A 7,843-nucleotide genomic window follows, 5' to 3' on the forward strand; every position below is an offset into this window, starting at 1 on the left:
TGTGAGCCACCATGTGGTTGCTGGGAATTGAACTCAGGGCCTTTGGAAGAGCAGGCAATGCTCTTAACCTCTGAGCCATCTCTCCAGCCCCATACTATTTTTTTTTTAAACAAAACAAAACAAAAAGACAACACAGCCTCTCCTGTCTGGACTAAGGGCTATTGTAGCCTACACTTTTCAGGTTCAGAGTGTCGTCGGACAACTGAATACCCAAAGTTTGAACTGTAGCCTCAGATGCGATAGGGATCATGGGGCCCTTTATAAGTGACAGGATTAATCCTCTGGGCTATGATGAGGGCTCAGGAGTTAAATGTTGTGACTGTCAGGAGGTGAGTGGAGTCAGTTTGTGTTTTGTCTTAACAGTTGAGTCTGTTGAGGAATATCTGCTTTCTCCATTGGTGGCTTTTATTGCGTTTTCCTGTGCTCCAGGGGCTCATGTTTTACTCCATAACCAGGGAAGATTATTGGATGAATTCAGGGCATCATTGTATGCCTTGGCTAATTCCCAACAGTTTATTTACATTGTGGGAACCTTTAGAATCATGCCTGTAAGCCCAGCTGGAGACATAAGATGCTCAGCCACTGCCAGAGGACAGTGGCACACCTGCCAACAACTTCTGAAAGACAACCCCGGCTATTTATTTACTCACATTTGTGGTTCATCAGAAGTTGGTCCCACCCTAGGCTCTATCCCAAAATTGAAGGTTTTGTTTAGTTTCTTCTTAGGTCTGAGCAGTTTGCAGCAAAGCACAGCATGCTTAGTTATAGTTTTTGTAAGCAGTTTGGCGGTTTTATTTACTCGTTTTCTCCATAAATCTTTCGGACTTTTGGACAGCTCAGCTAACTTTGGAAAGAAAAGAAGCCTCGAAGCCCAAGAATGACAATTGAGGCTGCTAGAAATTCGGGTAATATATTGTGGCTTGATCCTTTAGAAAAGGAATGCCTCCCTGCCTTTTTACAAGATGCAGCGGACCCTGATGATTATTTAACTTACCTGCGCAGGATCAGCCTAAGTATTAGTGAGTTCCCAGGACTTTGAATCCCTGAATGGTGGGTCACCTTGCCACCCAGCATCTTTTCCTTCTTCCCCTTTGTTCTGCCATCATTAATCTGATGTTTTACAGATAGTTCCCACTTTGTAGTCCTTCCTGAACTAGCAAAAGCCAGTGTGTTCTCTTGGACCAAGCAGTGCAAAAACCCAGAGAATACATATGTATTAAAATGTAATGTTTTGTTAGAATTGACATTCAGGGCCATTTGTAACAAGACAGCCACACATTACTGTGAGACAGAGCGTTAAGCACAAGAAGTTTTGGTTTAATTCTTACTTGCCACAAAGTAGCTGTTAAGAATTTCTATGCCTCTGTTGTCTAATTGCTGAAATAGAAATAATAAATACCACCTTAAATGTTGTTACAAAGATTAAACAAGGTAAGGTAATATTTTTTAAAGTACCTGGAACAGGGGCTGCAGAGTTGGCTCGGTAATCAGAGCACTTAATGCTTTTGCAAAAGACCTGAGTTCAATTCCCAGCACCCACATGGTGGTGCATGACCTTCTGTAAATCCAGGTCCAGGGAATATTATGCCCTCTCCTGAACGCCGTAGGCACCAGGCGTGCACATTCATGCAGGCAAAACACTCATGCACATAACATAATTAGATAAAACATTTTAGGTGGCTGGAGCAGTTCAGGGCGCATAGTAAATGCTGTTAGTGCCTGTTAACTAAACTAGGTACTGTTGGATGGTCTCAAGTCAGGCTGGAAGGGTTGCACACTGAAAAGAAGCTCAAAGTCAGCACCACTCTGGGAGGCCAGCTCGATTGGCCAGAGTTGCTCCTACTTGCTAAAATAGTGCGGAGCTGCCTGGAGGGTGTCTGCTCCTTGGAAGGGGATGACCCTGGTGTGTTCTGGCTGCCCCCAGAGTCCATTCACACTTGCTTTGTTTCTGAGCTGGACAGGAGCTCCAGGCGCCTGTCATTCCAACCTCCCACCCAGTTCAGGAATCTCTGGGCCAAATCACTTCCAGATGGTGGCTGGGTCTCTGCTGAGCTCCAGCAGCCGTGGAGCCAGCATGCCAGCCAGCCTTCATTCTTGGTTCTTGGAGAGTCTGTGGAAAGGAGGGCTTTTATTTGGAGCCAAGTATGTCTTTCGGCATTCCCACCCACAAGTCCAGGTTCTGCCCTTGTAAGTAGGCATCACGAAGTAGACTGCTCTTTGATTGAGGGTGACGACCTTGCATTTGGAACAGCAAAGGTTCAGAACCCAAGCTTTTAGGCAGTGGTCAGGGATTTTAGACATCCTGTTTGTTTGTTTGTTTGTTTGTGATAGGGCTGCTTTCTCTGTGTAGCCTCCTCTCTCCTGGAACTCTCTCTTGTAGACCAGGGCAGCTTTAAACTCAAGAGATCCACCTACTTCTGTCTCCTGAGTGCTGGGATTAAAGCATGCACCACCATCCATGCCTTTTCATCTTGCTTTCTGGCTACATAGGACCCGCTTGCCCTAGGCCTGCTAATCCAGGCATGAACCTAAAACTTGGATTATGATGCTCACTCTGCCCCCACAATACCCTGATGTGTGTTGCTTTAATTTTTCTAAGCCTTGGCTTCTCCATCTGCAAAATGAAAATAGGGTGGCAGAGAACAATATTTTTGATTAGGCTGGGACTTTAACTCAATTGGTAGAATTCTTGCCTAAAATGTGCCAAGCCCAGAGTTTGGACCCTAGAACTGAATGAACCTATAATGGTGGCGCACATCTATGGGAAGTAGAGGCAAGAAGATCAGAAATTTGAGGTCATCTTCAGCTGTGTAGCAAATTTCAGCTTACTCTGGGCTACATAAGACCCTGGCATACACACATATAAGTTGTAGCACAATGATGTTGACATGTTCATTATTAATATTGTTCTTTTTTGTTTGTTTAAAGCAGAGTCTTAATGTGGTCTTAGAATTCCAAATATTCTTGCCTCTTCTTTCCGATATTGGAATCCATCCAGGGCCTTTTGCATGCTATAGACAAGTGCTCTACCATCAAGCTACAGCCTTAGTTTTTTTGTTTTTTTTTTTCTTCATCTACCCAAGTCCCTGTCTTATTTATTCTATTTTTAACTTTACTCTTAATTCTAAGGAACTGGGTCTGTGTTAAACCCCACCTACCATAAATTTAACTGGTTAAGCCAGATAGAAAGAGCCATTTCAACCTAAATGGTTACAATTCCTACATTAATGCTAATTGCAGTTGTCATCCATGCCATGCTAGTTGACGTCAGCCTCTGCATTGTTGCTGTGGCTAGTTACTTATTGAACGTGGCAATGAGCCCTGAGTACACTCAGGTCTATCATGGAATGAACAATAACATTTCTTCAGAGGCTTTGAGGTGGCTGCCTTGTTTTTCATGAGAAACTCAGCCCACGTCCTAGGGAGAGCTTTTCCTGGGAAAGATGATTAGAAAACCAGGTTGTTCTCCGTAGGCTATAATACCAAAATGGTGTGGATTGCTGTACTGGATGGAGATGATAAAGAAGGGACCTGCTGACTGTTTGAATTATATTCCAATTGGTGTAACAATTGGAGCTGGGGGGATTAAAAAAAAAACCCTCCCACCTATTCAATATGTTTTGTTTGATTGTTTTTGTTTGAGATAGATGGCCCAGGATGGCCTCAGCCTTCCTAAGTGCTGAAATTACAGACGCACAGCCATCAGAAGCCTTGTGCTAGGAGCCTTCTTTCATTTGCCTTCAGTGTGTTTCTTTGATCAATGGTAGTTACTATTATCTCTTCTACAAACTTGTCATGAAGGAATTGGATGGGATTTTTACTTCACCTATTGTCTTGTGGCAACATTTACCACAGAACAGTTGCGGCGATTCATCCTCTTTCAGCCAGTCCCCATACTGTAGACTTGCCATGGCCGAATGCTTTTGTACTGTAAGCAAACACATAGATCGGCTCTTGACCTCGTCAGTACTGGTGGTGACACAGAACTGTGCCGAGGGCTGCTGACTGCTGCTCCCCTCCCATCAGAACCTGGTTTTTCTGAGTAGTTCAGGTTGGCGGGACATCAATATCGTCCTGTTTCCCTGTCTATTCTTGGTCCCAGCTCTGCCTCCCGATGTTGCTGTCTGTGTGCTCAGTGTTGAGGTGTGTCCCACTCAGCCTCTACTCTAACATCACGTGTTTTCATGCCTTCTGTCTGCTGTGCATTGGTCTGTCCAGTTCTTATTCTAAGCACCATTGCAAGCTCTGTAATGCTTTCTTTTATTTCTGAGATAGGGTCTCACTTTACAGTGCAGACCACCCTCAAGTCTGTGATCAGCTTGCCTCCACCTTCTGAGTGTTTTATCTTTGCATTTTATAGGTGCAAAAACTAAGGCTGAGATCCACAGCCCTTTATTAGTCAGGTATGATACAGGCTGTACCTGTCTGTCATTTATGTCTGACTGGAGGCCGGAGGGCCACTTGTTCCTCAGTATGAATGAGGCCCAGTACAAAACTTACTTAAAATATTAGGTGCAGATTTTCCTTTTCTTTTGTAACTCAATCCTTTGGTTCTGGAATATATATATGCAATCCAGTTTTATGGTTCTGGAGTATGGAGTGTTTAGATGACTGTGTCCTGTTCTAATCTCAGAAGGCTGGACTGACCTGTGAGAGTGAAGCATTCTCTTGTCAATCAGGCTGAGCATTTGGTCAAGTAAAATAGGTCTATTGTAGAAAGAGACTTTTCTTCTTGATTGGGTGGCGGTGGTGGTTGGTTTATGTCTTGTTTTGTTTTGCTTCAGATTTTACTCATTTGTAACATTAAATTTTGCTACAACCTGGGCCTGATGACATCACTCTCACCTGTTCGGGAGCTGACAAAAGAGGGTCACACATTTAAGGCCCCAGCTTTGGCGACTTAGTGGGATTCTGTCTCAAAGTGAAAGTAGCAAAATTCACAGGAGGGTGGTGTCCACGGGGGTATAGTTCAGTGAGAGAATGTTTATCCGGAGTGTGTGAGGCCTGGGTTCAGTCCTACTATTGGAAGGAGGGAGAGAGAGAAATCAATTTCCTAACGCGCTCCAGAACTCTTGGGCCCATTTACTGTTTCGACACCAGGAGCACTGATTGTGTGTGGAGGGGGCTTTCTGCAGTATCTTTAGACATTTTCCTGATTTCTTTGCCTTTAGTTCCCAGTGGGGAACAACAAAAGCTTATTTGCTTTGCGGGGGTCTGCTTGGGGTCCTGTGCTGTGAGGCCTGGAAGCCAGAGGGGAAGGAGATATCCCAGGAATTCCTGGTGGCTTCCATCCACCATAAAGCAGGTGTGGACTGGGGTGTGTGTGGGGTGGGGTGGGGCGTGGGGTTGGGATGTGAGAGTTGGCCTATCATGAGAGCATTGGTGACAGTGGACATTGGCCCTGCTGTGCTGTCGGAAACGACCTGTCCTACATCCCTTCTGCTACCTTTAAACATTAACCAGGCTGTTCTGAGGAGTGCAGGGTTCCTTTCTGCTCAGGTCTGGCAATGATCCTTTGTTTGGCTCTGGCATATTTTGCCTGCAGTTCCACCAAGTGACTTTCTGTTCATTTTTCAGCTGGCCTCAGGCTGGCCACCAGCAGGAAGGAAGCTGTGTGCTTGAAGCTGAGCTTGTGTTGCCCACGGCCTTCACTCCTCAGAGAGGCTGGTCTGAGGGCCCATTCAGGGCTCAGCCTCCTGAGCACTTCAGGCCTGGCTTGTTGAAAGCCCTGGGTGTTTTAACACAGCACTCCTGTTCTCTGTATCTAAGGCCCTTTATGCTGGCATGAATTCCTTTCCTCATGGAGATTTGAAGCTCTTTTGACTAACTGGCTCGGTCACCTTACTGGGTATTTTCATAAGGATTTCGCCATGCCAGACAACTTTTCTGGAATTTCCTTTCCAATAGAAAGACAACCAGTGAGGCTGCCAATTATTTGGAACTTAGCTTGGAATGTTGGCAACCTCACAATATAGGGAAAACGGGAGGGGATTTGTGGCAGGGACAATGTAAATTTGCTGTGACACATAAATTGAGATTTTAAGACGAAAAAAAAAAGCGGTTGGCTTTCCTTCCCCAAAGAAACGGTCCTTGTCTCCACCTTGTGCTGACTGCGACTGAAGGACCGGGGTAGGAAACGTTTCTGGTGGCTAAAATCGGGTTCCTTTCTGCCCCCGAGAAGCCATCTCTCGAGGAAACAGTTTGCCTTTTATCATGTTGGTACCATAATACGTATGTGACTCATTCTCACTTCCTTGCATGTTCCTGAAGGGACATGACAGATTCAAAGAAAACAAGAATGATTCAGCATTCCACAGTCTGTCAGGACTCTCTGGAGTCTAAGAATAAGTGACAGACTCATTGGTTATAAGGTGGCTAGAAATGGGGCCAGATGTTGTTCCTCTGGGTGGGTACCTTAGGGACCACAACTCTGAAACCTTTTTTATTTGTTTTATTTTATTTTATTTGAGACAGGGTTACATATATCCCCAGGCTGGCCTTAAAGTTGGTGTGTAACCAAGTATGACTTTGAACTTCGGATGTGCCCCCGTCACACCCGTTTTATTCCACGCCAGGGATCAAACACAAGACTTTTTGCTTGCTGGGCAAGCACTCTACCAACTGAAGTGAATTCCTAGGTCTTTGTGACTTGCTAGTTCCCTTAACTGAGCAGAGCTCTCTCTGGGTTCTGTTCATACAACTCCTTAGAAAGAGGTGGAAACTTAGTGAAAGATCTGGGCTGTTCGGGTCCTCCAGAGGCTGAACCCAGAAAGTGTCCTGATTAGAGTGGCGAAGTGGATCCTGGTTTAGAAGCAACTGTAGGTGGCTTGTCACGTTCCTCAGCAGCTGAAGATGGCTAGCTGACACCTGGGACTGTTCTGGAAGGATCTAGGTGTTAGCCTTCCGTTTCCTGCAGTTGCCTCTCTCAACAAAGTCCTTTCTGTGTCTCTTTCATGTGCTCTCTTTTCTTGATATCCAAGGGCAGTCACTTAGCTGGAGGTCCTGGCCCTGATCTCAGGACCCATATCCCACCCTCACATTTGACTTGGTCTCCTCTGCTGTGGATCATCATTGTTGTAAAAGCAAGGGCTGTGTCTTGTTTACCTGTGTCCCTGAGCTCGGCACTTAGTAGGGATTTAAGAGAGAACTTACTGAATAAACAGTCTCTAGCACAGTGAATTGAATAATAAACCCAGTGCATCGACTTGCTTGCAATGTGCTTGTTTTGGGCAGATTTCAAGATATTTGATTTTTGCATCTTGTTAAAGTGGGGATGATGGGTGTCCCCGCAAAACAACTAGTTTTTGGATCTGCGATGCAGAACTCAATTCAGCCCTTCATACTTACCCTTTCAACACTGACAGTTGGTCATCAGCTACTAGAAAGCAAGGTTTCCCAAGTTGCTATGTAAAGCTCCGACAATGAATTTAATAGTAAGCCACCAAGGATCAGATCCATGAGAAGTAAAGAACGCCTATTGAGTGTTAAGTACCAGAACTTGTTATAAAGGCTTCTCAACCATAGCTAAAGAAACTAAATTGCAACGTTAAGAGGTAGTTATTGTTATAATGTCCTTATACAGAAAAGGGATCTGAGGCAAACCCAGCTTGGCTAGTAAGGGTGTGGCTGTTTAAGTTTTTTGATCTTTTTTAAATTATTTATTTTCATTTTCTGTGCATTGGTGTTTTGCCTACATGTGTGTTTGTGTGAGGGTGTCAGATCCCTTGCACAATTGCTAACTGCTATATGGATGCTGGGAATTGAATCTGGATCCTCTGGAAGAGTAGCCAGTGCTGTTGACCACTGAGCCACAGATCCAACCTCAAGGTTTTAATCTTTTTTT

The 7,843-nt window shown here is 44.7% G+C and overlaps 1 protein-coding gene across 1 annotated transcript in view; it reads left to right on the forward strand.

Annotated features, from left to right (window-relative positions):
• Flnb (filamin B) overlaps positions 1-7,843 on the forward strand; it is a 140,377-nt gene that overhangs the window by 3,334 nt on the left and 129,200 nt on the right. The gene's annotated exons all lie outside the window — the stretch shown is intronic.

This window comes from Microtus ochrogaster, chromosome 6 (genome assembly GCF_000317375.1).
Source record: "Microtus ochrogaster isolate Prairie Vole_2 chromosome 6, MicOch1.0, whole genome shotgun sequence".
In the NCBI taxonomy this organism is placed as follows: domain Eukaryota; kingdom Metazoa; phylum Chordata; class Mammalia; order Rodentia; family Cricetidae; genus Microtus; species Microtus ochrogaster.